At 41.0% G+C, this 27814-nt stretch overlaps 1 long non-coding RNA gene across 1 annotated transcript in view; it reads left to right on the top strand.

Annotated features, from left to right (window-relative positions):
• Positions 1-23749, top strand: part of LOC113612118 (uncharacterized) — a 148146-nt gene extending 124397 nt beyond the window's left edge. Inside the window, exons 4-7 of the long non-coding RNA XR_003429731.1 lie at positions 12512-12697; positions 15590-15692; positions 18294-18355; positions 22411-23749. This is a non-coding gene — a long non-coding RNA (uncharacterized LOC113612118). The remainder of the gene's footprint in view (positions 1-12511; positions 12698-15589; positions 15693-18293; positions 18356-22410) is intronic.
• Positions 23750-27814: the final 4065 nt, after the last annotated feature.

Here is a 27814-nt window from a genome sequence, read left to right as displayed (position 1 = left end):
GGGGGAGAGAGAGCATGGCTTATGGAACAAAAGTACAAAGAAGATCAGAGGACATGGGCTAGAGAGAGTAAGTCCTCAGAAAGGAAAAGTGAGACTTATTCTAAGGGAAGGAGAAAAGAGACTTTTTAACAGAAGAATCAATAGATTTTTGGAACATAACATGAGCTGGATACAGAAATTCTGAGCTGAAAAATTTTGCTGGCCTTGACCTCTCAGGAGACAAGAGGGTGGGAGATTGTGCAGAGTGGAGGTTTGATGATTAAACAGAGTGGGAAATGTTTAGGAAGAACTGCCTTGGAAATACATTTAGGAGACACAATACCGAGTTATGAGCCCTGAGGGTCCCAGGTGACGGCAGAGGGCTCTGTGAATTTGAGGAGGCCCAATCACTGTGGTTTCTGAACTCCTCCATCAACAGCTGGGGGATTTGTTAGACAGGTACCAGCAAAGGTCACAGAGCGAGGAACTTCAGATCATCAGTGAGAAAAACCCAGTTGGTAACAAGCAAGAGCCAGAATTGCTTATAAATTAACTTTCATAATTAGTTGCCTAACAACTGCCTCTCCCACTTAAGCATAAGCCCCGTGAGGGCAGGGCACAGTGACCAACAGTCAGAGATGGCCCTCAATAAATAGTTGCGGAAGCATAGAAGAGAGAAAAGGACGGAAGAAGGAGAAGGGATGGAGAAAATAAGGGAGGGCAGTAGGACTTTCAGAGCTTTTGTTTAGAACCAGTGATTATGTTATCCTTCATGTTGTTTGAAAGAGTGTTCCTCTTTATCACACATTTAGAGCACAAATTAATGCTGTGGACTGTTTCCCAATCTTTCCTTTACTTCAGAAGGTGTTAAAAGCATGTCAATTGTATATTAACTAGAGAAAAATCATATAAGGCAGTCAATAAAGTGTCCAGAAAGTTTTCATTCTTAAGAGGATGTGAGGTCTGTTTCTGACAGGAACATCAGATTAATCAAGAAGTCTGTTGGTGAAAATGATAAGAAAACTGGCACAATTTGCTATCACTACCAAGATGTTCAAAAATAAATCTAGCTCACCAGATCTTTGAGAAATGTCTGATAGCTATGAGAGCAATCTCAAGTACTGGAGAAAGTGTATTTCTGCCTATCAAATATGTTCTCAGATCATTCTTGAGAGGAAAATGGTGTTAGTTATTCTGTTAGACCTGCGCGGTCTCCTAGGAGTTTCGACTCGCCCAGGAAACAACAAGAGTCGGAAGTCGATGCAAAACGCAAGAGGTTTATTGAAGGCCGGTGCACCGGGGTTCCTTGGTCCTCACGCAAGAGGTCGAAGAAAGAACCCTTTTGGGCGCGAATATGTCAGTTTTATAGGTTCCCACTTCCCCGTATGTAAATTATAGATTTGGTTGTGTTCTCCTGCTGATTGGTCCCGGCTTAGGCTCGGACCAGAGAGGGAACTTGTCCCCAGCTGCCTGATTGGTCTTTGACAGACACCTTTTTTTACATTTTGTTATCTCCCTCCTTCTGCCTGATTGGTCTTTGACAGACACCTTTTTTACATTTTGTTATCTCCCTCCTTCTGCCTGATTGGTCTTTGACAGACACCTTTTTTACATTGTTATCTCCCTCCTTCTCGGAAGGGGGCCGGACATCCTGGAAATTCACTCATTGTCTAAGAAGCCCCTATTGTCTGGAGAGTTCTTAATCATTAGCTGGAACAATGTCCCTCGAGTCCCACAATTCAAATGACAGACCAGCTGCATAAAGAGACAGTTCAGTGAGTGAAATTTTTTTAATGTCCTTTAGTCAAGTTTGTGACAATAAAAGAGAAATTTTAAAGCAATCAGACGTTATATCAATATTCGAAGACTTGTCCAGGCCAGAAGGGGTCCTGGTTAATAGGAAAGGGGTCTAAGAATATCTATAATCACAGGAGCAGGGTCATAATGGGGGACCTCAGAGTTTTATTGGGTGCCTGCATTTCTCAAGGTTAACATCTTCCAGAATTTCCTGAGAGCCAAATGATACTTCTTTTGATTTATCCCCTAGTTTTAGAGTCTCCCTGGAAGGATCTATGGCATCTACAACTCTAATGAGTAGTTTTGAGCCATCTCATCCACAATTTGATGCTAACAGATGCAAGAAAAATAATGCAGACAATCATTGGTGACTTAGAAAACACCAACAGGCTCAAGTTCCTAGTTCCTAGTTTAAGGGATTCAGAAACAACCTTAGCCTCCCTCATCGTCTTGTCCCTTCCACCACCGGACACCTTCATCCAATCTGGCCAGAATTAAAATACAGATGCTCTGCCAGGCACTCTAGTCACGGTTGAACTGAGGCTATGGTGACAAAAGGGTGACCCCTAAATGCCTGCTATGCTGTGTAAGTCACATCCCTACTTACCTAACAGAGTGCTCATCTGATAACACCCTGCCCCTGAGCCCTCCCCGCGTGATCACTTCCCTATTCATTCTGATACCTTCCTGGGATCCTAGCTCCCCTGAAAGGCCTGGGGTCCTGCATGTATCTTTCCAAGACTGCTTCTTAGGGAGTAAAGATCTGATGCTAGACACCAGCCAAGTGTCTGCGTTACGCATTGCCCACCTGGACTGCCCCCACTTAGCACAATGTCTGGCACAAAGCAGCTACCTAATAAATATTGGTTGAATTGAAGCATGACTTGCTCTGGGTTCCCCGGCACTGACTCCAACCATTTGCCTGAAGAGTGTCTGAGAACTGCATCTTCCCATTCTCTCTCTGTGCTATTGCTTGCTTGCCCAGCTGCAGCTGCAGTGTAGAGGGCCTAGTGTCAGGTTTTAATCATCTGGCTCTCACGTCCTACTTTAAGTAACAGGCAGCCCTGGCTAATAATTTCCAAAATATGACAAGGACAGTCTACTCCTGGGTCCAGTGCCTCTTACAGATGCCTTACCAATGACAAAGCATGTATTTTGAACTTGATTTCCTGTCAACTCAAATTTTATGTGATGCTCCTTAAACAGTTAAGCCCTGGGTATTTTGCCATATTATATACAGAATTTGCTATCTCTGGTGTGGTACACAGTCTCACAAACAACGCATATGACAATGCATGTAACATATTTTGGTATTGACCTACATTCTGTCCTCTTCTAAAATTATCTACTTAAAATGTACCAGGCTGTTCCAGGACATTCTGAAACTTTATCAAGTAGAAACAAATCTTTATTTCTTGGCAAGAGAAATTGTAGTCAAACTTGAGAAAAGGATGCTTAAAAGAAAATATTCAGTGACTGATCCTTGCATCAAGTAAAAATTTAAGAGAACATATGTGATAATGGTATCTGCCCACCTACAGAATGGAGTATGTATCAAAATGCTTTTATTATTTCACAAATGTAAGAACATTAAGATGTAATTATTATCAGATGTTTATATATGCTTTATATGCATCATATATGCATAGGACTTTAAACTCATGTCTTCCATCTTCTCTGTCAAAAACAATCTTCAGCCTGAAAAGGTCAGAAGAAATAATGATAAGAGTGAATTAAGACCAAGATAAGTGTAGAAATTATAAGAACTTAAGTCTCATGATCTGGACAAAATACATATGAATATTTGGAGGGGGTGGAGGAAAGGCTTGGAGGATGCAAATGAGTTCTCTGAATTGAGTCCTTGCGTAGCCAGAAAACACAGAAGAAAATTGTGGTTCCCATTTCCAAAGAGAAGAGACAGATTCCACAAAGCATAAACCAAAAGATTTGATAGGTGTTTGGGGCAAGATTCTTGACTGAATTATTAAAAGCTTGGTTTGAGTTGACTTAGAAAATCAAGTTCAAAATGAAAAGAAAGTAGGGATAATAAGAAATAAATCATCCCAGATTAGACTAATTGTTGGCAGAGCTACTAAACTGGCAAAGAAGAAGGATATAGAACGGCGTATCTTGATTGCAGCAAGATGTTAGACAATGTCTTTCATAGTATTTTGTCTTGTATCCAAAACAGAGAATTATAAATTGGATCAAGGAAGTTAGGTGCATTTAAAACAGGTTGAACAACAGCAGTAAAGAAAGTCAGTGTCAACCTAAAGGGAATTTCAAGAGTGTCTGTTGTAAATATCTCATTCAATGCTTTTACCAGTGTTTTGAGTAAGGACTCCCAGCAACTCTAGGAGGTTCTAAGTTGAAACAGATAACAAATACCCACGTGATGGAAACAGGACATAAAAGATCTCAATTGGCTTAAGTAATGAGCCAAATGAAACAAAAATGAAACTTAGAGTAAATAAAGAGCTTTTTACATGGATTGGAAAGACCAGGATATTATTCGAGAGAAGGGAAAGGAAGATTACAGGACGAGGGATAAAAAGCAGGGAGCTTTGGTGAAAGAACAATGTGTCATCTTCCCAGGGCTGCCACAACAATGTACCAAGAACTGAGTGACTTAGAACGAGAGAAATTGGTTGTCTCACAGTTCCAGAAGCCAGAAATTGGAAATCAAGGTGTTGGCAGGGCCGTGCTCTCTCTGTGGCTCTAAGGGAGAATTCTTCCTCGCCTCTTCCGGCTTCTGGCGTTTGCCAAAAATCCTTGGTGTTCTTTGTCTTGTTGATGCATCATTCCAGTCACGTAGCCGTCTCCTCCCTGCACCTTCACAGCATCTTCCCTCTGTGTGTGTCTGTCTCTGTGTCCTAATTTCCCCTTTTCATAAGGACGCCAGTCACGTTGGACTAGGGCCCGCCCTAAAGACCTCATTTTACTTAGTTACCTCTGTAAAACCCTGTCTCCAAACAAGGCCACCTTCTGAGGTACTAGGGGTTAGGACTTCAATCTATCTTTTGCAGAGGATGCAATTCACCCCATAACAAACTGCTCCGTGGGAGGTGGCAGGAAGTTGCCCCACATGAAAAGCATGCCTGCACAGATCAGGAATAAGGGGAGAGCTGGGCCTCTCTGGTCAGCATACACCTGGGGAACTGCAGTCAGTTCTGGGCCTTTTTTTTTTTTATTGGCATATAGTTGATTTACAATGTTCTGCTAGTTTCAGGTGTACAGCAAAGTGATTCAGCTATACAGGTACATATACACACTACTGTATATAAAATAGATAATTAACAAGGACCTACCGTACAGCACAGGGAACAGTACTCAGTACTCTGTAATAACCTATATGGGAAAAGAATCTGAAAAAGAATAGATATATGTGTAAGTTCTGGGCCTTTAATAGGCAGTTGGGATGATGAGGGAACTTAAAACCAAATTATTGGACAGTGGTTTGGAGGAAATGGGATTGTTTTAGCCTGAGGAAGACCAGGCATGGGGGAAATGAAAGCCACTTTCAAATACACGATCAGTTGGCTGAAGCAGAGCTAGAGTTGTTTTTTATGGCTCTGAACCCAGAATTATATTACTGAGAGAGACTGATTCAACTGGATCAAAAAGAAGATTTTAAAAGGTAGTGTGTCCCGAGGCAGTTGGAATTTCATAGAAATACTGAGCTCCCTAACTTTGGACATCTTCAAGCAAAGGCTGAACACAGAGGGAGGGTGTTTAAAGGGAATGGAAGCATTGGAAATTATCTTGGAGCATAAGTCTTCTGACCTTGAGATTCAAGAATTCTATGAAAGGAGTTCTTCTTTTAACTGAAGAATATTGATATCCCATAACATTTTATAAGGAAATGGTGCGTGCTAACCCAAATCTAGGATTGTTTTATATTAAGGAAAATCTGAAGGAAGGAAAAATGAAAAGGATCACATATTTTAACCACACAAATAAAAAATAGATGGTCTAAATAAACATAAAATATACCCAGTAAGAATACAAGAAAACCATAAAATCAAATAAGGGAAAGCAAAAACCTTACCCAAGTCACAGGCATTTTACAGTAAAAGTAGCATTTTGACTTTTATAGAAGTAATATGAAAGTTGAAATCTAGAAAATTCCATCAGGTCCAACTTTCCCCCCCCCCCCCAATAACCGGAAGCAGAAAGGAAACAGGAAGAACAGGTACTATCTGGTGAAGTGAACTGACTTCTCCGAAAGAGGTTGGGAGGAAGATATCAGTGAAGAAGCCAATGGAAGGAGACCACCTGGGTGCTGGAAAGGGCAGCAAGCTTGGAAGGACGTCTCAAGACAGCTGATCTTGGCTCAGCTGCCAACCAGCTACACAAGGTCACACGAAATACTTCCCTGCTTCTCGCTTTGCTCTGTTACTTTAAACAGAAAAGAATCAGATGACGTTTTAACAACCCCATCCAACTGTAAAACTGTGACTCTGATGAATGTCCACAGGTAGAGAGTGAGGAAATACTTTAACACAATAAAGGCATAGAAATGTTGAACTTATAAAAAACCAAAAATAAGAAATAGCCAGTGTAACTGTTTGAAAGACTAGAAGTAATGGGGGCAAACAATAATAACAGGTACTACATGAAGGTGTGCTAATAAGCCACACGTCTACGTGCAAAGGTTGAGTTTCATTAAAAATGAAAGTCATTACGTAGTTAGCATATTAATTATTACCCATGAAGTGTTAGCTTTGTATTACCAGTGAGTACCTGGCAGGCAGCTATTTACAAATATTTCTGTAAACTCACTCACACTCAGTATATTACTTGGTACAATCTGAGACGTAATAGACCCCTAAGCTTGAGTCTATGTGTCTGGCTTCCAAGTCCAATAACGTCACCTTCTAGGCAACATGATTGAGGATTAAGTTCTCAGGTATTTTTTCTGCAGTAGCAATTTCATTAAAATTCTTCACCATATTCAATTCAATTACTATAAACCATGCCAGATGATTTTCAAATAAAGAAAGAAGTACATATATGAACCAGCATTTATTTACAATACGGAATAATACACACAATAAAACAAGAAGATTCAACATACAGAAAAAGGCTTAAAGAGGCAGGGATGCCTGAGTAGGATTTTGAAGGATAAGTAGGAGTTTATTCAACACAAAAATGGAGAAACATCCCGAGCATTCCAAGGCATAGAAGCAAGAAGCAAAATGAAAGATTTGGGAAATTACAATTGGTTAAGTATTTCTGAAACAAAGGGCTAACTAAGAGTGGACAATAGCAAGATGTGAAACAGGGGGGGAGACAACTAGCTCACAAAGGGCTTTCTGTGTCATTCTAATAACGAAGGTCTTTTCTTATGGGCAGTGAAAAGCCTCTGAGAGATTTTGAGCCTTTGAGTGATACTCTCAAGTTGGCCTTTCAGGGAGATGATCCCAGCTGCAGTGTGGAGGGGCGAATATGAGATGGAGAAGTGAGGAGACCAACAGGGAAAGAGATAGGAAGGAACTGAATTAAAGCCATGGCGGAGGAGATGGGACAGAGAGGTTTTAAATTTGGAAATGGTGGGATTTTGGTAACCGAGGAGACATTTCCAACCTGCTGTAGAGCCAGTCACGGAGAAGGACCACAGAAGGACCAACAGGTTTAGGGGTGGAAGGTCCAGTTTGGACCATATCGAGTATGAGATGTTCTGAAGACAAGTGAACCCACCTCTATATCATCTTTTTCCTCTCTAGCCCCTGCAGATTTGAAAAGCCTATTTTTAGAGAATAAAAAAATCTAAATATCTGGGTTCATTTATTAATTAAATGTCTCTAAGAAAAGGAAAGGGATGTTTTCCCCCAGAGTAAAATCAAGCACACATAATGCTCTAAGGAATTACACTGCCGTAATGCTGTAAGAGGCATCACCCAGTCAAAGACCAGTTAACCAAATGCTTTGTCCATAGAAAGGAATTGTACACGTTACACCTGGGTCATCAAAATTTAAAGAATGGTTATGCAAAAGGTACCCTTAATAGCAAATCTTCCAGGATTCAGACTCTTGAGTTACCTTAAATATATTCTTACGCAGCTCACTTAAAACAATGCACACATGTGTGGGAATGTTCTTGCTTTCGCTGAATGCCTCCCGCTCTGTGTAATGGTCTGCACTTAGTTGGGATAGAAGAATCCAAGGGGTGACAGCATCTGTAAAAAGACAGGGAACAGTGGGCCAAGTTTGCATTCCTGTTTGGCAACGTAGGGCCAGACTCTTAGGACTGTGGTCAAGACAACACTAAGTTTAACTGATACTTAACATGTTGTAGTTGGGAAGGCCTCGGCGTTGCTCTTGTGTGTGTCAGTAAGCCCTAGGAGAAAAACAGACTGTGCAAATGGCATTTCCAGCAGTCACAGAATGGCAGGCTGACACATTTGGGTAGCAATGGCCAATCCAAAGTTTGCTTGCATAATTAGTATATTTGGTACTACTTGAGAAAGGACATTTTCCATGAAGAACTTGCTTTGAAGGCAGACCTTTCACTGCCAGGTCTCCAGGGAGGGTCATTTTTTCCAGCTCTCACTTTTGCTATCTATGACTCATCCCTCAACATTTAAGGGAAAACATTCTTAACAGAGGACCACGTGAGGATTCAAGATGGAACTTTCTGAGTGTCTCCAAATATCCCCTCTGATCAGAGCTTCACGTAAGCTTGCTAAAGCTCCTGTGTGATGACCCCAGCTCTGGGCTCCATCCTGGAGATAGGGAGACGAGGTGAGCCATAGGGGCAGCTTGACATGCCTCCACGTGACATGCCCGTGGCCCCTAAGGTCAGACACCCTGTCCTTCTTGAGAGGAAGTAATGATTTACTCTTGAGAGAGGAAGGAGGGATAGAGTTCTGGAAACCGTGGGGTGGGGAGCAGTAAGAGGAAGAAGGGAAGCTTATCCAGATGCTTTAAGAAATTGCTAGAAAATACCAAGCAAGCTTCGGCGGCCTGTATAAGCCCCTGCAAAAATAACCCCCGCTCACTTGGCTAATGATGGAAATAAACGTTGTCCCAAAGAACAGCCTCTGATTGGCTCGGCCTCTTGAATTTGAAAGGCACTTGGGGGAAACAAACTGACCCTGTGATGCTACAGCCATAAACTAGGGCATCATCTTTGACTTTTTGTTGCTACTGGTTAATCTCTCCTTCTCGTTTCTTACTGACACCTCAGGATTAAATTGATCAAAGCATGAGGGGAGTGGGATGGGAGTCCAGATAGTGGCAACTAGTTTTTGTCTGGTTTGTTAAATATGACCCACACTTCTAGCCAGTGGACTCTGCTTCACACCCTGAGCAGTACGTTCTCAGGATCTCAGTTCAGTCCTTCTCAGTTGAGAATGATTCCCTTCACCAAGCGCAGGGAGAGAAGTAAGAGCTGTCTCCGGCAGGTGAGCGTGTCAGAAGACTGTCCACAACCCTAGGCACTGACACTGCAGCCTGCCTCCGCCTATGGAGACCTGTCACCAGGGTGCATGCAGCTTTGTAACTGCATAAATTATATAGAAGAAAAATAATGGTTTCTCCTTTGGGGGTGAGGGGCTGCGATCCTCTGATTTTTTTTTTAAACGTTTTACTGTTCTATAAACAGTCTTCTATGGCCCTGGTTTTATTTTAATTACATGTATCCATCTTTATTTTTTTCCTCTCCCAAACCTGGGCAGTAATGCATTGCACATTTAAAAGAAACCGCATACAGAAAGAAACCACATTTTTGGAATGAAATACCCTGAAGGAGCATCTACATGCTTCTTTATGATGCTACTAGTGATGTTGGCAGCTTCCATACGCACAGGTTTAGAATTACTCTCAGCAACCGGGGAGCTTCAAGGGGATTTGCAGTAGCCAAAAGAAGGGAGGAGCCCCTGTCCTTCTTCTGTGGGGTCTGATAGGTTTCTGACCTATGACCTGTGAACAAGACAGCCTCCAGAAAAATCTTCTTGGAGTTCTGACTTACTTCCTACCAAAATTTAAAGATTCAAATGTCAAGTTTGTAAGTCCTAAAAAGATGCATTTTCTTATTGGAGGAGATTCCAATTATGGGATGAAAGGCTCTGTCCCCTTGAGTTTGATTTTATGTATAAAAATGTATAAAATCAAATACATATGAATACATACATACATACATGTACATGTACATATACTTGCTTTTATGCTACTTTTGTATTAAACTTTAAAGTCTTAACTCCTCAAAGGCAACCATAATAACTATTTGATGAACATATTATTATCCAGATAAAAAATACAAATTTGAAATCAGAAGATTCTCTTAGAGTAATTCCTTTGGAATGGACTAGTGAGTGCACAGAAAGGCCTTCAACGATATCGGGGGCAAAATCCTTGGAGAACCACACCCCAGAGGGTTGCAGCTGATAAGTATGGGAAACCCGGAGAAGTAAAACCCTCCAAGGCAAACACAGCACCCATGGCCTAGGTTAGAGTAACCCTTTCTCCTCCCATGTGGCTCTGGAAGCACGTCCGGCTTTGTGTCTGACACTGCTGCACCTCTGGAGAGATGCCATTTCTAAGTGATAGCCACGGCCCTTCCACAGGAGACAGCCTGTGTCTCCCAGACCACCGCAATTATGCCTCTCCTCCCCTGGCCTCTGCCCGCAGCGTGGGTCAGCATGCCGCTACCCACTTAGAGCACTCGCCCGTTTAGAGTCTCAAGGGGATGGTCGATACCACATATGTGAATTTTGGGGAAACGCACCGGGGGGGAGAAACCCAGCATGATTCAGAAATAGCACACCAGTAAAACCCAATGTATAGTCAGGATTTTTCAAGAGCTCTATATACGTCAATGTTCCAGAAAAACAAAACTAATTTTTTAAGTATCAGAATGCTTTTACACAGGATTGATTCGATCAAATAAAACCTAAAGTACTTTATACTCTTCCTTGCCTTCTCCTTTTTTTTGGCCATGCCATTCCACGATCAGGAATTGAACCCAGGCCACAGCAGTGAAAGCCCGGAATCCTAACACTAGGCCACCAGGGGACTCCTGCTTTCTCAATTTTTGAACATAACTTTACCATTGTTAATAAAGTGGCATCATGATTTTCTACCATTGGTTAAAAACATTCCCGATCTGGTGTCACGTGCTTTCTCTTTGGCTTTCCTACCCCTGTCCTCATATACCCGTACACCCCTCACTTTGGGCCTGCAGCCTTTATTTGTGCATGTTTGTTGATTGAGTGAATGACTGACTCTCCCTAGGCCCCGTTTCCACAGGCCAGGCTCTCCCCATCTTTCCTGACCCAGCTGCACTAGGTGGCCCCCTGAGTCCCCTTTTCACTTGGCTACTGCAAATGATAGTTCCATAATTGACGTTAATCTTTTAATTTTAATTTTTTTCAGTTTTTGCGGTACACGCGCGAGGGCCTCTCACTGTTGTGGCCCCTCCCGTTGCGGAGCACAGGCTCCGGACGCGCAGGCTCAGCGGCCATGGCTCACGGGCCCAGCCGCTCTGCGGCATGTGGGATCTTCCCGGACCGGGACACGAACCCGTGTCCCCTGCATCGGCAGGTGGACTCTCAACCACTGCGCCACCAGGGAAGCCCCTGACGTTAATCTTTTAAGTTTTCACTTTGACATGTATCACTCATGATTATTTGTACACTTATTTATGTGAATATAAGCTGTTAAGAGCAGTAGCCATATTTTACACACCTTAGTTTACTGTGGGGTTTTTTGGGGTTTTTTTTGTTTGTTTGTTTGTTTGTTTGGCTGCACCGTGCAGCATGTGGGATCTTTGTTCTGCCACCAGGGATTGAACCCGGGCCCTTGGCAGTGAGAGTGCAGAGTCCTAACCACTGAAAAATGGTACTGATGAACCTGGCTGCAGTAAAGAGATAGACATAGAAAATGGACTTGAGGACACAGGGTGGGAGGGGGAAGCTGGGGTGAAGTGAGAGTAGCATCGACTTGTATACACTACCGAATGTAAAATAGTTGGCTGGTGGGAAGCAGCCGCATAGCACAGGGAGATCGGCTCGGCTCGGTGATTTGCGGTGACCTAGGGGGTGGGATAGGGAGGACGGGAGGGAGGCTCAAGAGGGAGGGGACATGGGGACATGTGTATGCATATGGCTGATTTGCTTTGTTGTGCAACAGAAACTAACACGGTATTGTGAAGCAATTATACTCCAATAAAGATCTATTAAAAAAAAAACAACACAGTGCCTGACTCAAAGAGATATTTTTACAAAAACACTTTTGAGGCGTTTGTTGAATGAATTTGTAGAAAAGGTCCTGGCTGGCCAAAACTGAAATCCAGTACAGCTGGCAGGTGAAGCTAAGTGAACTGTCCCCCACTCCCAGCCCAAATTCCTTTGTCTGTCGTACAATCACGGATCTAGGTAGGGGCTGAGAGTCCCCCTGAAAAGAAAAAAACAAAAAACCAACACTCTATATCATGCCCACAGTTGGAAACCCTGCCTTACTTCTAGTGCGTGAACTAGAACCTAGCTCACAGCAGGTGCTCAATAAATAAACTAAATTCTATGATCTATCCAGGTCTATCTTAACTTTTCCTTGGCTTGTTTTCAGAGAACATGTCACCTCATCTTAGAACAGGCTTTAGTCCGCATCCTCAGGAGGAGTAAGGATACTGGTGCGTGCAAAGATGACCAAGGAGCTGAACCGTGAAGCCTAAGAGAGACTGTGGCCCTTGTGTCACCTCGTTCTCAGCAACAGCTGCTGCATCTTGTTTCCTCAGGCTTCGGCTCAGAGGAGATAATGACACTCGGGGAAGAGGATTCCCAGCTTTGCAGAGACAAGGGCAGCAATGCTGGAGAACCTCAGGCTCCCTCTATGCCTGGAATAGCCGTGGGGGCCGGAAATGATTCCCAGGGATCCTGGACTCTCAGAAGACACCTGTCAGTGTGTCCCAGAAAATATACAGGTGAGATTTTCAAGGGAATGGAGTTCCTGCTTAAAAAGATGGCTGTCGTTAGCTGGTAATATTTGGTTTTACTGTTTAATGTGACATCGTTTTGCCCAAGGGTGGGTGTGGAACCATTGGGAAATGAATGAATGAATGATCATGCCTAGTAAAATGGAATTCTTAGAAAACAGTGTTTTCCCCTGTAAAATGTCAAATATTCTAGTGTATCCTAATGGAAAAAATATATATTTTTAAAATTTTTATTGGAGTATAGTTGAGTTACAATGTTGTGTTAGTTTCAGGTGTACAGCAAAGTGAATCAGTTATACATATAACATAGCCACTCTTTTTTAGATTCTTTTCCCATATAGGTTATTACAGAATATTGAGTAGAGTTCCCTGTGCTATATAGTAGGTCCTTACTAGTTATATATTTTATATGTAGTCGTGTGTATATATTAATCCCAATCTCCTAATTTATCCCTCCCCTCCTTTCCCCTTTGGTAACCATACATTTGTCTTCTACATCTGTGAGTCTGTTTACGTTTTGTAAATAAGTTCATTTGTACCATTTTTATAGATTCCACATATAAGTGATATCAAATGGTATTAGTCTTTCTGTGTCTGACTCCACTTAGTGTGATAATCTCTAGGTCCATCCATGTTGCAGCAAATGGCATTATTTCATTCTTTTTATGGCTGAGCAATATTCCATTGTATAGGTGTACTATGTCTTCTTTATCCATTCCTCTGCCAATGCACATTTAGGTTGTTTCCATGTCTTGACTATTGTAAATAGTGCTGCAGTGAACATTGGAGTGCATGTATCTTTTTGAACTATGGTTTTCTCCAGATCTGTGCCCAGGAGTGGGATTGCCGGATCATATGGTAGCTCTATATTTAGTTTTTTAAGGAACCTCCATACTGTTCTCCATAGTGGTTGTATCAATTTACATTCCCACCAATATTGTAAGAGGGTTTCCTTTTCTCCACACCCAAAAACTATTTTAAATTAAAGAATGTCAGAACTAATGGGGAGCTTAGCAACTAACCAGTCTGAACCCCTTGCTTTGCTGATGAGAGAACTTTGCAGTCCTATGGCCCAATGTTGTCTGAGATGGGACCAGCAACCAGGCTTGCTGAGGGGTGGTAGCCTTCTCCTTACCAGTAGAGACACTCCCTAAAGAATGATGTGGGAGCTAGTTCTGCTTGGAGCCCAGCTGGAGCCAGGAAGCCCCTCTGTACTGAAGAGAACCGGGCTCTGAGCCCTCGTGTTCAGTGCAAACAAGTCAGGCAGTAACGGCTCCTACCAATGAACAGCCAACTATTTTCCATTCCCATTAAGAGAAAGTTAAACCTATACAGTGTCTCAAAAATTTGGTCTTTTCTTTAATAAAAGCCACCGCCAAGAGCATACTCCTTTGAACCATCACTTCTCAAAGCAAAATTACTGAATTGCATGGACTTTGAGAGGAATTTATTTCCATGGTTGTTTTTAATTTAGGGAGAAAAAGAAAAGGAAAAGAGAGACAAAAGAAAGTGCATGGGTAGCAACAGAATAAGGATCAGTGTATCTAGAAATTTTCATTCAGCAGCTGAAATCCTGCTTAGAAATCCTGCTTACAATGTCTGTTTAGTGGTAGGGCTATTCAGCCTCTCATCCATTCAACAAATATTTATTAAGGGCCAACACCCTGTCAAGAGTCATGCTGGAGATAGAGAAATCACAAGGACCTAATAGATCTAAGTGCAGGGCATCTGGAAGTGGAAAGCACAGAGGACTTCCCTGAGGTGACAGACAATAGTTTACTGCATGCCACCTGGAGGGGGAGGACACGGCAGATGGGAGGCAAGAGAGTAGTGTTCCAGGAACAGAAAGCCACTCGGTGAGCCTGTAGGGCTGAGTGTGGGAAGAGGGTGCAGTGACAAAGCAGGCTGGAGGGAAAGGAAAGGCCATCTTAGGAGTTTAGCTGTATCTCAAAGGTGATGGGAGCTATTGGAAATATCAAGAATGTGTTACATGAGCTGATCCACATTTAGAAAATAGTCAATCCGCAATAGCTCTTAAACATAAGAGATGCCCAGTTAAAACTCAGAGATACTGATTTTCACCTGTCAAATGAGCAAAAAGCAAAGTTTTGAGCACAGTAGAGAATCGGGCATTTTACCCTTATTTCTGGCTGGAGTAATAACGATTCAGCAACATATATTAAAATTACAAACACATCTACCTTGGACCCAGCAATCCCAATTCTCAGAATCTATCCTGCAGTTACTGTCACACCAGTATGGAGTGACATATTCATATTCATTCATTGCAGCATTGTTTGTAAGAGCAAAATATCAAAAACTAGTAAATGTCCATTAAAAGCAGGCTGGCTAAATACATTTTATTAGCTCGATATGATGGACACCTTGCCCTTTAAAAATAAATAAATAAATAAACTTCCTTATATGGAAAGGTTACCAAGGTACATTGCATATTTAAAAAGGAAGTATAAAACAGTGTGCCTGGCATAGCATCTTTATGTGGAAGGAGATATTAAAAGATATATTAATATGTTTTATTGAATATATATGCTGTATCTCTGGAATAACACACGGTAGATTACTTCCCATGATTGTGTAAAAGGAAACTGGGTAGCTGGAGGTGGGGCTAGGGGGGATCGTTTCCAATGAGTGCCATCTTCCATGACTTGGACCAAAGAGTTTCATGGAGTGATGTGGGCAGAACTCAAAGTGTAGTTGAGGATGGGATTCATGAGCAGTGATGGACATGAGACCACTTTCAAGACGTCTGGTTGTGGAAGGGGAGAGCGATAGGGCAGGGTGGGGGTAAAGGAGCAACGTCAGATCAAGAAAAGTCTCTTTTGAACTGGGAAACAGACTTGAGCTTGTTTTCAAATACAGCCACAGAGACAAAAGGATGAAAATTTTAAAGACGGAGATATTGACAAAGTGAGACAAGGGTGGAAACGAAAGTATTGCAGATTTCCAAAGAAGACTTAAAACTGTAAGTCCAAGGATTATATCATTTGTTTTTTTCTCTACTTTTCTATCTACCCTCTGTTGCCTTTAGAACAGTTTTTTGAGCGTGAGTCCCCCATTCTCCTTGCTTGGCCCTGCAGTAAACCTTTCTCTGCTCAACAAAACAGAACAAAAGACAAAACAAAACAAAAAACAGTGGTTTGTACCAAGCAGGACTCATTAAATGTTTATTTACCATCTGATGTCACCGTGCCTGAGCTTGTATTGTGAAGGATCTCCCTTCACGGAACATCAGCTGCAAGATCAAAGCGGCACGCACCTACCTTAGAAAGTGTGCGCAGGCATCCTACCAGCACTACATCCCTCCCTGTCCCTGGAAGAGTAAAGAGTGTGGTCCCCCCCACCACTCCCTGGCCTCCACCATCAGCTCTGCCTAGAGCTCCTGGCTGCAGATGAATCCCACACCAAGGGCTGTGCATCCAGCGGGTCCAGACCTACACTCAATGTAAAAGCCAGGACCCACCCCACAAATTCCTTCCTAAGTTTTCAGTGTTTTCTATGTCCCAGCATTCCCACCCCCCTTTCTGGCATTTTCCAAGTGAAAAATTTGACTCACACTCCCCCTAGTGACAGCCCAGGAATTCTTTTCAATGATTAAACCACACCTCCTGGATAGCAAAGAGAAGCAGCCTGCCCTGGATGTGCACCTTTACCTCCCCAACCCCCAGTCCCACCCCCGACACATTTGCTGATGTTGTTTTCTGTGATTAGAAAGAAATAATTGGCCAGCTGAATATCTAGACCTTAGCAGATTAGAGGGAATGAGTTTCAGTCAGTGTCATGAAACATCACCAGATCTTCCTGGTTTTGTGAGTCAAAAATATTAGAAGCAGGAAGACGGCATGTAAAAAGGAGAAAAGAGGAACGTAGAATATGCCACATGTGTCCAGGGATGCACTGGTGACCCCGAAGCCAAAGCAGGATGACCACTGCCACACAGGCTCAATTTAAGAAGACAGAAACTCAAAAGGTTAATGCACTGAGGACGTGTTAACCTGTGGGAGAGATGGCTTTAGGGGACAGTGAAAGCAGTGGTTAAATATTTGCTGGGCTAACCAGTGGAATATTAAACTTCCTTGTTCAGAACAACTCCCCATAAGTGGTTCTGAACCATTTGAGGGTCAGTTTGAGAACCAATGAATCTACACACTTTCTCTCCAGAATAATATATTTTCACATTTCAGAGTTATAGAAAAAAAAATTCATGGTTAATAAATGTAGAAACAGATGTTCAACCGCACTTAAAAACTCAGGCCAAAGTAACAGGGATATACTATTTTTTATCTGTCAATTTGGAAAAGATCAAACAATTTCTCGATGCTAAGTAGTATAGTCAAAGGCATGAGGAAACAGGCACCCTTGCACTATTGATGCAGTATTAGCTGGTGCCATCTTTTGTGGAAGAGGCTCCATATGTTAAGCAACTCCCCAGACCACAGCTTCGCTCCCCATCTCCAGGCCTATGAGTCTTCAGTGTATATCGCCCACCCAGTTCAGACCTCTCTTTGAGTTTTAAACATGAGTCATCGACTGTCTTCACTTGACTGTCTCAAAGGTTCTGCAAATCGAACATGTGCAAGACAGAACTCAAAACCCCCCATAAACATGGCCCCCTGATAGTGTTCCCTGCAGTGTATAGCACCCCCATTCATCTAATTGTATTAGTCAGAAATCCCAGAGGCACCTGTGACATTTCCCTCTAAGTGCTTCTCCCCACTTCCATGTCACCACACCAGTTTATGTCATCATCCTGTCTCACCTGGATGACTGTAATAATCTCCTAACTTGAGTCCTAACAGCCGCTCTGTTCCACTGATGAGTTATCCTCATCGCAGTCAGAGTAACCCTTTCAAAACATAAGTCGAATCATGCCAAGCCCCCTGTTTAAAGTCCTGCAAATGATTTTAAGATAAAGACAAAAATCTTAAATGCAGCCTACCCCACTCTCTCCTTCGTTCTCACATGCCACCCTTCTTTCTCTTTCTTCAGAGCCACTTTTCTCTCCTACCACAGGGATGGATATATACATATATATTTCTTCTTTATCAAATTATCTTCTCCCTCTCTTCACCTAGTTTAGTGCCACTCAGGACATAATCACAAGTCCCTAAGGAAGGCATTCCTGTCACCCCAGTTCAGCTCAGTTTTCTTTTGTTATTTTGTATGTGAAATCATAGAACCATGTCTTTTTTCTTTCTGGATTATAGCAATTTGTAATTATGCCCTAATCTATGTGATTGTTTTAGTTCTATCTTTTCCTGCTACTAGACTATAATCTTCATGACAGCAGAGACCTTGTCTTTCCCAAAGTGTACTGGTGTATCTTAAATAGCAAGAGGTAGGCACTGTGTGTGTGTGTGTGTGTGTGTGTGTGTTAGAAGATGCGAGGAAGAAAATACACAAAAATTTTAACAGTGGTTATTTATAGGTAATGACTTATGCATGGCTTTTTTCCTTCCTTTATTTTCCTGTATTTTATATATTTTATATACTAGGTATGCATTTATTTATAACCAGATAAAAATCAATGTGTTATATTATGAAAACCTAATCAACTGAATTTCAGGGGAAATACCTGTCAGCCACCTATGTTAAATACGTGTGGTCCATAAAGGCTTATCAGGAAAGGTAAGGAAAACTAACAGCATTAAAATGAGAGGCTAAAATGAAATTATAAAGTAACTAACCATGGGGTAAACAACAGAAGAGGTCTTTTCAAAAATCTGAATTAGTATCTTCAGAGACATTTGGGAATGTTATTTTTATCATAACAAACTACTATGTAAAATAGAGCAATTAGAGAACAAGAAAGAGATTTATGTTATTAAAAATATATTTTCAAAAAGGCAGTGAAAGAACTGCATGATAAAATACACACAGCTGAAGTCAGTGAGCTGAAAGGTAAATCAAGGCAATCTCCCAAAAGGGAGGAAATTTAAAGCAATGGAAGATATGAGAGAGAAGTTAAAAGACATGGCATATGACCAAAGGGTGTCTGAGAAAGAGATTCCAGGGACTATGTAGAAGGAGGGGAAAAAAGAAAGAAGAGAAATGGTAGAAGAAAACTTCTCTGCACTAGAGACAAAAACAGATCATCAAATATGAAAGAGCCACCAACAACCAAGTGGAGGAGAAGGGATTTCAAGAGATAAACCTAGATACGTACTCTTAAAAAAATCAATTAATCAAAGATATAAAGAAAAACAGCTTCTAGTTGGGAATACAAATTGTCTCAAAAAATAAGAATTTTCTGCAGCAATAAATAGAAAAGACAAAAATCCTTTCCCATGTGGAGCCCACATTCTAGTAAGAGGGAAACAGATAAGGAACAAGGTAAATAAGTGAAATATTTAGACTGTTAGATAGCTATCCAGCAAGGATAGGGAATATTGCAGGGTTGCAACTTTAAGTAGTTTTATCAGGGCAGCCTCACTGTGAAAGCAACATCTCAGTCAAGACCTGGAAGAGGTAAGGGGTTAGCCATTCAGATGTCTGGGGTAGAGCATTGGGGGGTGGGGGAGGGCGGTGTTCATCATGTGCAAAGGCCCTGAGGCAAGAGCATGCTCATTGTGCTCTAGGACCACCAAGGAGGCCATTGTGGCTGGAGTAGAGTAAACAAGGAGAAGAGGTAATAGGAGACAAATTACATGGGACCTATGAGGCCATTGGTAAACATCAGTTTTTACTGAGTAAAATAGGAAGTTACTGAAGAGTTTCAGGCAGAGGGGGTGACATGATCTATCACTTGAGCTGATGTACTGGAAATAAACTGAAGGGGATGAAGGGAAGGTTCAGGGAAACAAGAGATGTATGAGAGAGGGTCAGACCAGGGTAGTAGCAGAGGAGGGGGTGGAAAGGGTTCATGTTCTAGGTACATTGTGGAGGTAAAGCTAACAGGACTCAAGTGTGACTCCAACATTTTTGACCTGAGAAACTAGCAGATAGAACTGCCATTGCCTCAGATGAAGAAGGCTGAAAGAAACAGACATGGAGGAGAAGACCAAGATTTCAGTTTTGAACATGTTGGGTTTGAAATTAGATATACATGTGGAGTTATAGAGAAGGAAGTTGGATAAACAAGTCTGGCTTCAGGAGAGGATACAAGAGAGAGAAAGAGAGCTATTTTTATATAATACATATATACGTATATAAACATACACATACATACATATGAATCATCAAGGTAGAAATGTTATTTAAAAACATGAGGCTGGATAAGGTTCCAAAGTGAGTAGAGATGGACAAAGGGAAGAGATCTAAGAACTGGGTTCTGGGATGTACTAACATTTAGAGGTCAGAGAGATGAGAAGAAAGGAGCAAACAAATCTGAGAAGTAGCAACCACAGAAATAGGCAGAAATTCAAGGGAGTATCATGTCATGGAAGCCAAAAAAGAGAACATGTTTAAGGGAAGAAACAGTGATCAAAACTGCTGACAGGACAAGTAAGTTGACCACTGGATTTGGCAACATGAATGTAATTAGTGATCTAGATAAGAGTGGTTCTGTGGAAACTTGGGAAGATATTGGCGGCAGTGAGTATTAGTCAATCTTTAGAGTTTTCTTACTAGACAAGCAAGGAAGACATAAAGGGTAGCTGGAGGAGAAAGTGAGGTCAGGAAAGAATTTTTTGTTGTTATGAAATATAACATCCTCTTTGAAGGCTCATGGGAAGATCCAGTAGAGAGGGGGAAATTTTTTTTATTAATTTTTATTGGAGTATAGTTGCTTTACAACGTTGTGTTGATTTCTGCTGTACAGCAAAGTGAATTAGCTATACGTATACATATATCTCAAGAGGGGGAAATTAAATTGATGAAGTAGGAATGAAAAGGGGAATTGCTGGAGCAGTGTGCTTGCATATGCAAAAGGGGATGGGATTGGAGGCAGAATGAGAGGAGCTGGGCTTGGCTCGGAGCAGTATAAAAGGAGCAAAGGTTACTTATGTGGATGGAGATGCGGGGAGTGCATAGATGCAGTGATGGGAGCTTGTGGAAGTCTTCAGGCTGTGATTTTCTCAGAACCATCTACTTGAGAATGAGCATAGAAGTGAGGAAAAGAGGAAAGAGTCGCATGTATGTATGACTAAGGAAAGACCAAAGCTAGAAAGAAAACCAATTTAACCTTGGTGCTTAAAATAATCTCCTTTAAGGAACTCAATTGGGAAGGTGTTTGTTTGTTTAAAAACTTGCATTTCCTTTTCTGTGGGTTTAATCACACTACATGCTTCCAAAGTGACACATTACATATACGGTGATATAGTGATATATATAGTAATATATATATATATATATATATATATATATATACACACACACACACACAAATACATATATATAATTTAATATATATTAAATGTTATTTGCCAGTTTCAACATTTAGAAACCATATATAGAAAATGAAAGACAATATAATTACAGAATATAATGGAAATATTATAACCCTTGACAGTGTAAAAACAGTATAATAAATAGAATCAGGACCAAGGGCATGAGGTGGAAATGGAAGTGTGCTAAAACTCTCCTCTGTGTGCAGTTAATAGGTGCTCTGTAGAATTTATATATTGAAATACAGCCCTAAAGACAAGTACCAGAAAAAAACTGCAAATAATAATATAACTAACACATTTAGGAAACAGAAGGAAAGATAGACGGGTTAAAGGTCTTTTAATTTCTCATAAATCACTGGGTTAATAGATATAATCTAAAGTTGATAAACCAAGAAATTAAAGTGTAATTTTAAACTAGAACAGTCAATTCCAAAAGAAGTAAAGAGCAATGTGACTACTTCTGGGGCACAGGATTAACTGGAGAGGAGGTGACGCGGGCAAGTTCTTTATATGGTTCAGGATCATTTGACTTACCTGTGCATGTCTATACATGTATTATTTTCAAAATGTTAAAAAAAATTTAAGAAGCTATGAATACTATTTTTGAATCAAGTTTTACCTCCAAAAGATTATATAATTAAGCACTTGGTGAAGTCTAGCTCCTTTCAGAATAACTTCACAGGTGCTCACGTTAACGTGCTAGCTTTCATCAAAGGCTGCTTTGAGTAACAACCATTTAAAAAAAAAAGTCCTTGTTTACTCTAGAACCTTTGTTGAGGACATAGATTATTATAAGACTCAGCATTACCGGAGCCTGTGCTCCGCAACGGGAGAGGCCACAACAGTGAGAGGCCCGCGTACCACACACAAAAAAAAAGACTCAGCATTACTAAGTCTTATATAGAGTCACTATATTACTGAGTCACTATGTAGAGTCCTTGAGTGAGTCTCTTTTAATCTCCGTGTGAAACAAAGCTTTGCCTCTGCTGAAGAACTGTTTTGTTTCCTCTTCTCTAAGAGAACCGTTAATTGGTTACATTCACCTTTTTGACCAAGGGTTGAACCTGAAGCCCTATCCTAGCAATTCTGTTACTCTGTAAGGGTGGCATATTTGTATTTTCCTTCCCCTTGGTCTTGGGTTTCTATTTCTATTTTTATATTATCATTGAATTTTATGTATGTGTGATATAAGCTGTGATGTAAAATCATTTGTAAATTGAGGTGGGGCATAAATAAGTAAATCAAGTTGGTTACGTAGCAAAATATACTACTTATGACAATTTATAAAATGTATAATCCTTCTACTTTCCCAAGCTGTCAAGTCTTACTCAAGATCTCCTTTTCCTATCACCTTAGGGGTTCTATCCGCCAAGTTGAGATGCATACCAGAATGTCCTCAAAGTTTCTCAAATAAACTGGGCAAAAGTTTCAAGGAGACATGCAAAAGGAAAATTTGAATACAATAAATGTAAATACCAAGTGTAAAGGAACATTTCCCAATAGTTAAAGGAGTCCGAAAATGGGAACGGGCTGCCCTAAACCCAGAAGTTGGTCCTCTCGTGGGACTCTAGACAGCTCTCTGATGGAGACAAGGGAGAACGTGCTCAGGTTCCCTCACCAGCAACACTGTCCAGTATCCTTGCCTCTGACAATCTCAGTGTCAGAAAATGTCACTGGATAATATTGCAGATGCTCAAGGCGGGAGACTTGATGCCTAAGCCTCTCCGTCACCCCTTCCTGATCCCCAAGTTGAAGGCATGCATCCGTCTCATTGCCTGTTAGCTCTGTCAGTCTTCAGCTGTCATGGAGGAAAGTCAGCTCCACCTAGAGCCTTGGTCTCTCAGGTGACAGTTTCTTTTTGGCCTTCACTTGTTACATGGATTAGTAAGATGTCTGCAAAGGACAAAGCGTGCTAAACCAGCAGCACTATGTGTAAAGAAATCTTAGGAAGCTACACAGAAAGTATGTACAACCTTAAAATTGGCACATGGTCCTCCATGAGCTCACCTCAATGTCCGATTCAGCTGCAGATCACGGACTTAATACGAATTCCAGCTGTTCTGCATGCAAGCCCTGACAATCATCTAAGACTTAGACTGCTGGAAAAATTTATAATCTTCTATCTTCATAAATTTCTGAATCATACACAGTACCCATTTTTCTGTTATTTTAGGGGTTATACTTAGTTAAGCAGACATGGTTACTCAACGTAATAGATCAGAATCTTTTCTGAGGTTTTGAATGAATTGGGAAACACTCAAGGAAGAAATTTCAGAAGACTTAAATCATTTAAAGAAGCATACAGAGCAATGCCATAAAAGGTCATCGAACAGAGAGCAACTAGACCACCGGGGACTAATTCTCTGAGGGTGGAAACCGTAATGACTCATTCAGACCAAAAGGGGTTCCAGAGTCTGATGTCCACAATACCCACTCAGAGCTCGAATGCAACCCGGTCCTTGGGGAAGCCAAGGGAGGAAGAAAGAAAAGCTCTGAGACTGAGGGAGTGAGGGAAACTGAGGACTGAACTACTCATAAACTGACCACCAAACCCAGACACATCAAAACCTGTGATCAGACAGCATCAGAAAACTGCCATTTGTGAACTGCATCCTTTTCCATGGTTTTAACATTTTCATTTTCCTTAGTTCTATGTAGAAATGTCATGATAATAAATATCATGTGGTATCACTTATATGTGGGATCTAAAAAAATGATACAAATGAACTTATTTACAAAACAGAAATCGACTCACAGATGTAGAAAACAAACTTATGGTTACCAAAGGGGAAGGGGAGTTGGGATAAATTTGGAATTTGGGATTGACAGATACAGAGTAATATATATATAAAATAGACAACAAGGATCTACTGTATAGCACAGGGAACTATATTCAATATCTTGTAATAACCTATAATGGAAAACAATCTGAAAAAGAATATATATGTATAGCTGAATCACTTTGCTATATACCTAAAACATTGTAAATCAACTATACTTCAACAAAAAGATTAAAAAAATTTAATATAATTTTTTATCTTTTTTAAAAATATAAAAAAGTGTCATGACAAAAAACTCAAAAATTATTGACATTGCTTAAATGATAAATTAGAAGGTGATTCTCCATTTTACAAAAGGATTCTTGGCTTCACAAAAGAAAAAGTCATAGCATTTTCAAAATGGCTACGTCCCTTTTTACACCTAAAATATGATATCATTTTGTATCAGTCAAGGTCCCAAAAGGAAACACCACAGTCAAATAATTTGCATAATTTATTATGCAAAATCTCTGTAACTCAAGGTTAGTTCATCTTTTTTTTTAACATCTTTATTGGAGTACAATTGCTTTACAATGGTGTGTTAGTTTCTGCTTTACAACAAAGTGAATCAGCTATACATATACATATATCCCCATATCTCCTCCCTCTTGTGTCTCTATCCCACCCCTCTAGGTGGTCACAAAGCACCGGAGCTGATCTCCCTGTGCTATGTGGCTGCTTCCCACTAGCTATCTATTTTACATTTGGTAGTGTATATATGTCCATGCCACTCTCTCACTTTGTCCCAGCTTACCCTTCCCCCTCCCCATGTCCTCAAGTCATTCTCTACATTGGCGTCTTTATTCCTGGCCTGCCCCTAGGTTCTTCATAACCTTTTTTTTTTCTAGATTCCATATATATGTGTTAGCATACAGTATTTGTTTCAGTTCATCATTAACTAAGGTCTTAACCTAAAATATGGTCGGTGCTGTGCTTGATGCTGGGGGAGATTCAGGAGTATAAGCTATTCCTTTCTTGAAGCAGCTTAAAGTTTAACAAAGCTTAATGTTTTGTTAGAAAGACAAGACATGCCTGTGAAGTAGCCTCAAGCACTAAAAGCAGAATTTGTTCGAAATTTTGGGGTGTGTTCTGCAAAAGCTTCAGGTGACTGCAGGAGCAATGACAGCTAAAATGGTCTAGGAGGACTTCATGGGAAAAGTAGGAAGTGTAATAAGTGTAGGACGGGAAAATTTCCCCAGATGGAGAGAAGAAATGGAAAGTATGCAAACTGGGAACAGGTATAGAGGCTAAGAAGGTAGTCAGCAGACAGAAAAAGTAATTTCCAGAATACAAGGCTTGTGCCTTTTTTTAAATGATGGGCCATATTTTAGATCTAAATAGATAGAAGCATTTTGAGGTGACAACCCCTTCCACCTCTGCTCACTCACATGGATCTCCCTCCAACAGTTCTGAAGACGGAGGGATGAAGATAGAAATTTATAAAGAAGTTAGATGATAGCTACTGGTAGTAAGTAGGACAAGACTTCACCTGTTGACTACACAGATGCAAAAAGCAGCCTCCCTTTTCACCAGTTACATTGTCTTCCTTTTTTCCACTAGCAACCACATCAACCCTGACGGCAGTTCACAGCAGTTTTCCTGGTGAACAGTTCATGAAGATTAACTTTAGAGGTTTTAAACTTGATTGCGTGTGAGTTGAAGAGACACTGGGTTTGAAAATCCATAAAATTGTTTTTCCATTATCCATGCCATCAATTTAATACTGATTACAATTTAGTACCAAGGAATTTTTTTTAAATCACATCATCGAAGCTGTCCCATTAAAAAACCCTCTGACGCTTCCCAGCCCTCAGTGCTCCCTGTAAAAATGTGAAGAAAACATTTTGACCTGGAAATCAGGAATACACAAGCCAAACCGATATGCAGACCAAGGTAGGGCAACAATATAATTTAGTCACTGTTTTCCTTTCTCCTTCCTTGACTCACTCACACACTTATTTTTTTTAAGTGGCTTTGCCAGTAAAGGGAAAGATGACCTAGAAATCATTTTGTGGTATTCCCAATTACTGACCTTCCTGAAAAAGGGAGTAGGTGGGAATACCACAAAATGCTTAAAGGAGCATCTAATTCTGAAGGCATTTAGTCCTCCCCAAACCAGAAGTTTCCCTGACTCATCGGGGTAAAGGTCAAACCTCTATCTTCCTTTCCATAGCAGATGTAGTCACATAGGAAACTGGTTGGAACTAAACACCCAGATAGGATAAAAATTTGGATATTTTATGTAGCAAGGTAAGATCTTGAATATTGATGAATTCTCATGCTTTGTTTTCTATGCTGAAATCTCTATGGTTTTTGATTCCCGTAGTTCTCAACCTGGCTACGCAAAAGAATCATCTGGCAACCTTTTTAAAAATGCTGGCACCTGCACCTCACCCCAGGCCAATTAAACTGGAATCTCTGAGGCTGGAGCCCAGATGCTGTTAGAGGCACAAGTTTTCCAGGAGATTCCAAGGTTTAATCAGTGGTAATTACCTGTGTCCTCACTTGGCTTAAATGAGAATCACTTGGTCTGGGTTGGCGGGTGAAAATGAAAGTGTCCTTGTTTTGTGGCTGGAACAGAAAGCCAGGTGGGGTATTGGTAGAAGGATACCGGAGGTTGTGATTGGTCCCAGCAGAAAGGTAGAGACTCAGTCTACTTATAACCCTTGGACATCTGTACAATTTGAGACTGTCATGCACCACCATTCTTTTTATGTTTACTAGTTAGCATTCTATTCTCACAAACAGTTTTCCCATCTACCATACTTACCTAATTAGCTATTTGTTATCAGTATGACCTCAGAGATGCTTAATTTATTCAATAGGTAATAATCCACTGATGCTCAGATTGTCCCAGATTTGGCTCAAAGTGGCTCCTATGTCTTTGGGGACATGACCCCATCATTTCTGACTTTCTTACTTTCAGTTACCACAAGATGTTCCAGATTCATCTTGAACCCTTCCTGCCCCAACCCTGGACTCAGCCATTCAGCCATTTCTCCAAGCCACCTGTGTTCCTTTTAGTGAAAAATGATATTTAGAAACCAGGACCTGGAGTCGAGGTTTGTTCACTGCAACTCTGGTGTCATCGCTTCTAAGGATAAATAGGTAAATAGATAGATAGATAGATAGATATGCAGGCCACTCAAGATGACTGTTCTCTTGCTCTCTGTACACCCCCTATTCAACCAGTCCCAGCTTCACCCACAGGACTAGCCAATCCTCTTAATTATAGGGCTTAATTAGTAACTGCCTATAATGCTTGACCCCTGCCCCAGCCACTGGTTTCCCTGGTAACTGAGGAGCCAACCAGACATCAGTTCCCGCTATAAATGGTAGCCTCCTCCCTCCACTAGTAATGAAGATTGCTGCATGTTCTGCCTGCAGTCGGCCACTGCACACAGAGAGGCACCACTCCAGGACCTTCACTTCTGACATGTAAGATACCCTGTTCAGTAAATCGTGAGTGTCTCTGTCGCTGACTCCAAGCTCCTTCTTTGGTCTCAGGGCTGGGCAACTTCAAGGGTTGCAGGCTTATGGGTGGGGTGATCAGGAGTTTATATAAATTTCCTTAATTCCAATCCAACCCCACATCTAATTCTACCTTGCCTCCCTGTCCATATTTGTATCTCCCTTATTTCACAGCAAGACCTTGACTCCCGACACTCTCACTATGTTTGCTCACTTTCTCAGTCCTACAGTACAATCGTGTGAGTTTCAGAATTGCCATATTCACACCACTATTTTAAAAAATCTTAAAAAGATTGGTTCCCACTTTTTTTTTTTGCCCTTAAAACTGAGGGTATATAAATCAAAGTAATGGGTTCATTATGATTATGTTATTTATTTGAAGTGCAGGTGGGCTCACTTGTTTCTGCTTACATTCAGTTTTAGGATATTTTTCTCCCATGTTGATTGATTTAAGCTTATTTGTTGAATAT

This window comes from Aethalodelphis obliquidens, unplaced genomic scaffold (genome assembly GCF_003676395.1).
Source record: "Aethalodelphis obliquidens isolate GAN/ISIS:26980383/991018 unplaced genomic scaffold, ASM367639v1 scaffold3, whole genome shotgun sequence".
Taxonomy (NCBI): Eukaryota; Metazoa; Chordata; class Mammalia; order Artiodactyla; family Delphinidae; genus Aethalodelphis; species Aethalodelphis obliquidens.
Note: the sequence above shows the minus strand (reverse complement) of the source record. Positions and strands in the feature narration are given on the sequence as shown.